The sequence below is a fragment of the Piliocolobus tephrosceles genome, chromosome 6, assembly GCF_002776525.5.
Source record: "Piliocolobus tephrosceles isolate RC106 chromosome 6, ASM277652v3, whole genome shotgun sequence".
NCBI lineage: Eukaryota > Metazoa > Chordata > Mammalia > Primates > Cercopithecidae > Piliocolobus > Piliocolobus tephrosceles.
In genome coordinates this window covers 130,760,023-130,768,797 of record NC_045439.1, presented here as the reverse complement: position 1 = coordinate 130,768,797, position 8,775 = coordinate 130,760,023, and positions in this window count along the sequence as shown.

The following is an 8,775-nucleotide window of genomic DNA, read 5'->3' as shown; positions in this document are numbered from 1 at the left end:
TCTTTGCTCCTTTTTTGATCTCATATTCCTCAACTGCCTCATAGTAGCTATTTGTGTGCTTGCTTGTGTCTTCCAGTGGATTTGGTGTCTGTGGAGAGAAGGAGCTAACTATGAGGCTTTGTTCTCCTCACAACACCAGTCCAGGCCCTGCTCATAATAGATACTCAATAAATATTAGTTTTGCTCTGTTGACAGTTCTGAGTCAGATATGCCTTGGCTTACTTTTTAAATTTTTGATTATATTCACATAAGTAAAATTCACATATTTTGGCATGTAATTCTGAGCCATGGAAAACACATAGTGATATAATCATACCACAAGTAAGATTTAGAACAGCTCCATTATTCCAGAAATGCCTACAAGCTGCCCTATCATAGTACAAAATTCTACTTTCCCTGAGTTCCTAGAAACCACTTATCAGTTCTCTGTCCCTGTAGTTTATCCTTTCTTTAGTGTCATGTAATGGGAATCATGCCATACGTAGCCATTAGCTTGCTTCACCTAGAAAAGTGCATTGAGAGTCACTCATTTTGGTGCAGTGAAACAGTTCATTTTTATTGCTGAAGAGCATTCTATTGGATGGATACACCATTGGATGGATATACCGTTCCATTGGATGGATTCACTAGTTGAAAGACATTGAATTGTTGCCAATTTGGGGCATTTATGAGTAATGCGATTTTAAATATTTGTATGCAGATTTTTTTGTGAAATTACATTTTCGTTTCATTTGAATAAATACCTTAGGGTGGAATTGCTGGGTGTTACAATAAGTATACATTTAACTTTATAAGAAACTGCCAATATTTTCTAAGAATACAATATGACTGTACCATTTGTTATTTTTATCAGCAATATGTGTTCTAGTTGCTCCACATCATCCCCAGCAGCTCTTGGAAATGTCCATTTGTTTCATTCTGTTTTGTTTGGTTTTAGTCAATCTGATAGGTAAATAGCGTTATCCCATTGTGGTTTTAATTTGCATTTTTCTCATTAATAATGATGTTGAGCATCTTTCCATGTGTTTATTTGCCATCCACATATTACCTTCTTTGAGAAAGTGTCTGCTCAAGCCTTTTGCTCATTTTTTATTGAGATGTTTGTTTTCTTACTGTAAGTTTTGAGAATTCTTTATATTTTTTGAATAAATGGCCTTTGTCATAAAAAGAGAAAAGAAAATGTGGGCTGGGTGCATGCATAAAGGATGGAGAAAAGTGAGGGAAAAGCATTTCTTGGCCAAACAACGAGGACTTCTTCTTCTATTAAGCTCTGGCTTGTCCTATGCTAGACACTGCTGCGACTCTCAAACTGCCACACTGTCTCAGGACCAGAGACTCCCTCACTCCCACACCTGTGAAATATAATGGAATCCTGCATGATTCAAAAGGCACCTGAATTGCTTCCGGGTCAAAATGATGAACATCAATTATCCCAATAGCAGCAAAGAACAGATGCAAAAGTTAATAGAGTTTTCTGGATGACAGAATGCGGGATAGACAAATCCATGCTGCATTATACAGCAAAAGATACTGAAATGTGGAGACATGAAAAAAAATTGGTGCTAAGCTGCAAGTGCCACACAGTCTGGGGTGTTGTAAATGAGAGAAGTCCTCCACGATTACTACATTGATCACAAGAATCGGCAGAATTTGCCACTGAGCTGATACAAGTAAATCCAAATAAATACCCTCCTAGATGGGGATCCAAATGCTCAATTAGCATTTCAGAACATATTCAGGGAGTTTCAAAGAGCCCAGCACTCTCGTATCATTACAAGGAGGAAAATCTTATCCCAGCCAGGCTTTTTCATTATCCAGTGTTGTGAAAAGCCCTCCATGAGGGGCTGTGAAGTACTCAACCTCCCCATGCACCAGAGTCTGTTTTCAGCCAACAGTCACCATGTGCTCCTCTGGATTATTTTAAAATCTCTCTTCCCTGAGCCATTCTTTTCTTCTATGAGACTTCATTGCACCTTCAATATATAATTTTTTCTTACATGATTTATTACTTTAATTTTAATTAAAAAATAGATTTTTATTGGCAAGCCTGCACATAACTGAATTGGGCCCATATTATGGGTTTTGACTCAGCTGTTGTCTTCGGTAACTATGCAAATGCCGTGAATGAAATGCAGAGCCCAGCAATGCCTCCTTATGGAGAGCACAGGAAGCCTTGCTCTAGCCTCTCTTCTGACAGACAAAGAGAATCCACCTGCAAATTTTTCGCAGATAATGGATATTTGGATATGGATCACAGTGCACTTTAAGCAGTGTACTTGCCAACTGACTTATATGGCAATAATAGTAAAACAGTGTATCTAGCTACTTAAAGAAATAAATTGAGCCTTTCAGGATTATTAAAATTAAATTTAAAAGGGAAAGAAAAGGCTGTACATGCTGACTGCATGTGGGTGGGTGTCCAAGTGTGCACACGTTTGCGTTTCTTCACGAGTTTCCAAACACCAGTGCAGAACCTTGTACATACACAGCCAGAGTAGCCAGTGTGAACAATGTCCTACACGTTGGTTTAATTTGCTTTGTAAATACAACTGTAATTGGCATTTAAGGGGCCACTCTAAATTGCCATCGCCCCCTCTGAGCATGAGTAATCTAATTTTTCTGCAGAGCATGTTGCAGTTTGATAGACAGGTCTCCGAGGACTGTCTTGTATGTCAGCATCAGTGAAAATGAGTTCTGAAGTATAGTCACACCCCCACGCAAGCGAGGAATCCCAATCACCCAAGACTCACAGATCCATTTGCCCCATGTCTTGCTTCGGACAGATAATATATTCATTTGCTTCTGGCTAAAAAAAGAAATATAGTGAGAAACCACTGGTGCATACTGATGGCATCCTCAAGGAGCTGTAATTGGGAGAAGTGATACGCAGCTTCTGAACATGCCAGGGGACCTCAAGCTGCTATCGTCCTTCTTCGCACTGCAGCCAACTGGAAAAAAAATGAACCCCCAAATTCTCAGGGGATCTAACTGTCCTCTCTTGTAGGGCTGGAAAATTAAAATCTATCTCCTCGACATAAAGGGAATTTGTTTGCAAGTGCCACTAAGTATTTAAGCTGAACACTAAATATTATCTGATTAAAATTACTCCCTGAGGGAAAAGTGTTAGCTTTCTTGTCTACTTCCATTGTGTTTAAACAATGTGCGATGGATGTGTGTCTTTCTATATTGAAATATTTAACATAAGAGTATAAAAAGCAAAATAAAATGATGAAACTGCAATGTTTAAAGGGTAGGAAGAGCTCACTCATGGAGAAGTTAGCCATGTGCAAGCCTGAGTTCCACTCAGAGGGGCATGAGCCATCTACTCATAGGCTCTGGTCATTCCCTGGTGAGTAAGCTGAGTAAGCTCGCTTATGGGAGACAGAGAATTTACCAGGAACTCAAGCATCTCCCTTCAATCAGTACTGGTAAGCCCTTTACTACTAACCCATATTTTGATATTTAATAATGTGGTATGTATGCTAAAAAGCTGACAACTTTATTATACCAATGTGAATTGTTTTGGATAAAATGTTTTCATTTAGATGCATCAATTCTGTTTTCTATATAGAACAGTTTATATTTTTGGACACCTTTACTGTATATACAAGAGCTGTTTTTGCTCAGCAATTTCAGCTTTTGGAAATATCTGGGAAAGGATTGCTTTGTGTGATAATGAAAGTGCACCTGCTCCATGTATATTGCAATGTTGGACCTATTTTCTTTATTCTCCCTACAGCGTGCACTGTACAGTAGTTGCCCAATAAACTACGATTTGAAAAGCAAAATGAATCAAATTAGGTAGAGCACATAAGATGACTCTCTGCATGTACAACTGTAGGATGTCCCAGAATATGTTTGAAACAATGTGATCAAATTGCAATGTACCGGTCACTGGTATTAAATTCATTAAAGAGGTTGAGCGCAGTGGCTCACACCTGTAATCGCAGCACTTTGGGAGGCTGAAGCAGGCAGATCATTTGAGGTCAGAAGTTCAAAACCAGCCTGGCCAACATGGTGAAACCTTCTCTACTAAAAATACAAAAATCAGCCAGGCATGGTGGCACAAACCTGTAGTCCCAAGGCCAAGGCAGGAGAATCACTTGAACCCAGGAAGTGGAGGATGCAGTGAGCTGAGGTCATGCCACTGCACTGCAGCCTGGGTGACACAGCACAACTCTCTCTCAAAAAATAATAATAAATTCATTAATGAGAGCTTATAGTCTGTGCTATGGCCTCAAATGCCAGAGAACATATTTGCCAAGTGTTGAGAGCTTTCCAAAAAAGGAGGGTCACCACAAGTCTTTGCTGGTTTTCCTGGGCGTTGGGTTTGTCTGCCCACCAAGTCTATGAGTCACCATTCTCCACATAGCATGTCTGATCTCAATGGCTACTCCCCTTAAACACCTATTTGTTGCTAACCCCAGAAACTGATGGGTAAAAGGAAGAGGGCAGGCTGGAGAAACAGTATGCACTTTAAAAACAGCCACATAAGGAGGGAGAGTGAGCAAAACTCATGAAGGACACAAAAGAATCAGGGGCCTAGGGTCAGAAGAGCCCTGCCGCCACCTGTTACAACCTGTCTGCTTTACCCCCATGTATGTAAGCCACCCTCCCCCTTACTTTTCTTCCCCCTCCATAGCTGGCTACAGAGACCCAAGCCTAGAATCTGCAGGCAACAGCAACATCTCAAAGTACAGAACCATGTCTGTGACCTTATAGGAACTTAGCTGTGTGAGTGTGGTCCCTCTGAAGCAAGGGCCACTTACGGTATATTTCCACATCTACATCTCGGTTTCTGATTTAATATCTCTCCCATCACCCTGTCTTCAACATCCCCACTACCACCACACATACAACAGCCAATAAATAAGTGCATTTGAGTGCATATATACTTGCACATATTATAAATTGCCTCTCTTAACAATTTCAAATTGTATAAGATCAATAACATTGTGTAAAAATGCTGTCTTGTTTTATTAAAAGGGCCCCAAAGTAAAATTTCATGGCAGACATGGTTTAGCGTTAAGATGATAAAAGCGCAGAAATCACTTTATGGTAAAATAAAATAAAAATTATGCATGGTTGTTATTGAGGTTAAATTTCTATAACATAAAATTAACAATTTTAAAGTATAATTCAGTGGCATTTAGTACACTCACATTGTTGTACGAAAATAGTCACTCCTTACTCTCCTTGCCTTCCAGTCTCCGGAAACTACAAGTCTACTTCCTGTCTCTCTGAATTTGCCTGTTTCACACATTTCATATAAATTGAATCATGCAGTATGTGGTCTTTAGTGCCTGGCTTCTTTCACTGAGAATGATGTTTCTGAGGTTCGTTCACTCTGAGGCATGTATCAGAACTTCATTCTTTTTGATGACTGAGCAATATTTCATTGAATGGACGGATTGCATTTGTTTATCCATTCACCTGTACAAACCATGTATTCTTGAGGACCCACAGCTTGACAAAGTGGTTGAGAGAAAGAGCTCTGAAATTGCCCAGCTCTGGTTTGCATTTCAGTTCTACTGATGAGAAGCTGCAAAACCACTGCGTCTCAAAATACAATGAAGTCATGGGGTTGGTGCAAGGGCTAATGAGATGCCAAAACCTCCACTAGAGTGCTGGAGGTGGCATGCATTGTTATCTTTTAAGACTGCCTCAAACACAAAAATGAGATTTAAAAAATCTTTTGGGGAAAGAATTTTCGTGATAATTTTAACATGTTCTCTCTTCACTTTATTTAAAATTGACTTATTTTCATTCTATTCATTTGCATAGATATACCATACTGCATGACCAGCCCAAGATACATGACTCATTTTCGAGACTCTTGGAAATCAAATAGAATTAATTTTTCTGATCTTAAGATATTTTTAACAGCACAGGCTTCAGACCCTGGCAAGAGGAGTCCCCCACTTGGGCCCCAAAAAATCACACAAAAAAACACATTTATTAAAGAGCATACAAGCTCCTCTGTCACTTGGGATTAGGCACTACACAACCTGTCCCCTAAATGTCCCTGCTGGTGACTTCATCTCTGGAAGCCACACCTCTTGCCCTCAGTTTTCTTACAAAAGGCAATTGGTCCCAACAGGCATGGGTTTGCAGGTTGTGAAGAGCCAGTGTGAAGAATGCACGTGGCTTAGAAGTGAGGGGAGGGTTTGATTGGAAAAGTGAGAAAACAAATTAATTAACTTGTCAGTATTTTTCTCTTAGATAAAATGAATGCAATAGACATATCATTTCCCTCTAGTGCCTAGCTCTCATTTGTAGCTTCTTGTTCTGTTCCAGTTGGTGATTCCAGAGAACCTTGCAAATTAACAAGGTGTTCACAACCGTTGCCCATGGCGCCAAGGATCATTTTACAACACTAAACAAGTTTATGTCCAGTTAAAATCTGAATAGCTGGAGATGTAGATTAAGTGTAAATCAAGTGTGATCCTTTCCTTGATATTGACAGAGATGGACATAGAGCCCTGGAATGGAGAAAAGTTTTATTTTCGTACAAATACTTTATAAGATTCTATTAACCATTAACTTTTTCAAAAAGTAAGAAAATGTTTCAACCTTACTTATATAGTTTTATTTTAAATTTTAATGGTAGAATTTGTATTTCTCTTTTATTTATAAAAGAAATTTTAAGATATTTTAGGAGGAACTTTTTAATGTTTTAGATGTTGTATTCATTTTAGTTTTATTTTTAATGAGAATATAATTTTGTTCACTTCGAACATGATTATATTTTATTATTCAATTATTTGGTTCCTCCCTGTAGCAAAACACAATTTTAATTATGAAACAGAATTGTCTGAAATTAAAACCAGAAAAATAATGTATAGAATAAACATATGTGAATTTACAAATTATATGTTTTATTTTGTTATTTACATCCAAATATTGTCATCTCATCATACTGAATATCTGGACACATGTAATGATAATTAGTGACTGAAGACACCTTTAATATTTTGTTAATTTTTATTCATTTTTAAGATATTATTTGATTTGTCGGTATTAAGGTTTAGCTATAATATATTTAACATATTTTATTTAAAAGTTTTTTAGCATGAGTTATAATTGTAGGTGGGTTTTCAAGTGGATCCTTATTCCAGTCTCCAAAAATGTTAGGGCTGAGCATCCTGTTTTACATTTCAAAACATACAAAAATTTGTGTTTTGTTTTGTTTCATATATAAAGACAGGTCTCACTACAAACAAAACAAAACCAGAGAAATCTCAGGCTGGCCTCGAACTCCTGGGCTCAAGGAATCTTCCACCTCAGCCTCCCAAGTAGCTAGGATTATAGGCAGGTACCACCACACCCAAATAACATGCACAAAGTTTAAACTACAATTGAGGATAACATAAAATGGTAATATTTTAGAGACACTCCTTTCATGTAATAAATTAAAATTAACAATCTCAATGACTTTAAAGATTCTTCCATTAAAATCAAAATATATATGACTGATTTTGAGCCCTGAATATCATAATGGGGTATTAAATTCCCATGCCTAATAACTTTATATGTTATTTTTAATCCAAATATGCAAAAAATAGAGAAAATGAACATTTGAATAATCCCCGTGAGTCCAGCTACACCAAATCTGTTTTGCCATATTTGTTTTAGATATTTCTTTTCTTTACAGATAAAACATTACAGAATCAGTTGTATCTTTCTGTGTCCCTCGAATGCATCCAGCACTTCTGGCTCCTCCACAGAGCTCATCAATGTCTAGAATCTGGTATTTATAATTTATATGCATGCTTTTACTTATATTCATACTTTTACTCAGTACCCTACATTTGTAAACAACATACAGCATTATTTTGCATGTTTAAAATTTTCATATAAAGAATGAATAATCACAAGTTTTCACAAATAGCTTTTTTCAACCAAGATTACATTTTTGAGATTTGTCAACATTCACACAGGCCATACTCATTAATTTTAACTGGTGTATTCCAGTTAAAATTTTTACCATACCACAATTTATCATTTCTCCTTTTGATAGATACACCAGTTCTCACTACTGTAAACAATGCTGCTATAATCTTCATTAGACATTTCTCCTTTGGCAAATATGAGAGAATTTATCTAGGCTGTGTATATCTCGAACTATGATACCTGGGTCCTGAGGAATGTTCATCTTGTTTACTAGCTGTTGCTAGTAAAGAATGCTACTGCTTTCCAAAGCCGTATCAATTTATACTTCCCCTAACAGGTTATGTGGGCTCAATTGCTTCAAATCCTCACTAAAAACTTGTTATTTTTAAAGTTTAAAATTTCACTTCCTACTTTGTTTCTGGCCCATAAGTATTTCCTTTACATTCTTTTGTACTAAACCAATAATTTAAATGAAATTTTATTTTGTGTATGTATATAATATATATATTCACTTTTTATATATATATCTATTTCATCCAGCATTTCTAGGTGCTTGCAGTAAGAGAATTTTTAGAAAAGTTGGTCAGTCATATTGCAGAAACCAAATGTGTCAATCAAGGAAAAGTATGAAAACAGAGCTATATTGAATGCAGGGAACTGGTTACTGAGGTGATAGAAGAGCTGCAGAAACAAAGGAGAGAAATCAGATTCTGAAGTAGCGAGAGAGGTCTGAGTGTTATCCAGATGAGGAAGCTGCCATTATCCCTGGCTGGACACCTGAGCCTGCACTTTGTTTGCCCTGCTGAAGGTGCCATGCAGCTTATAATGCAGCATGAAGAGGCACCAGGGGGACTGTTCCTAGAAGTAATATGGTTCTTTTCT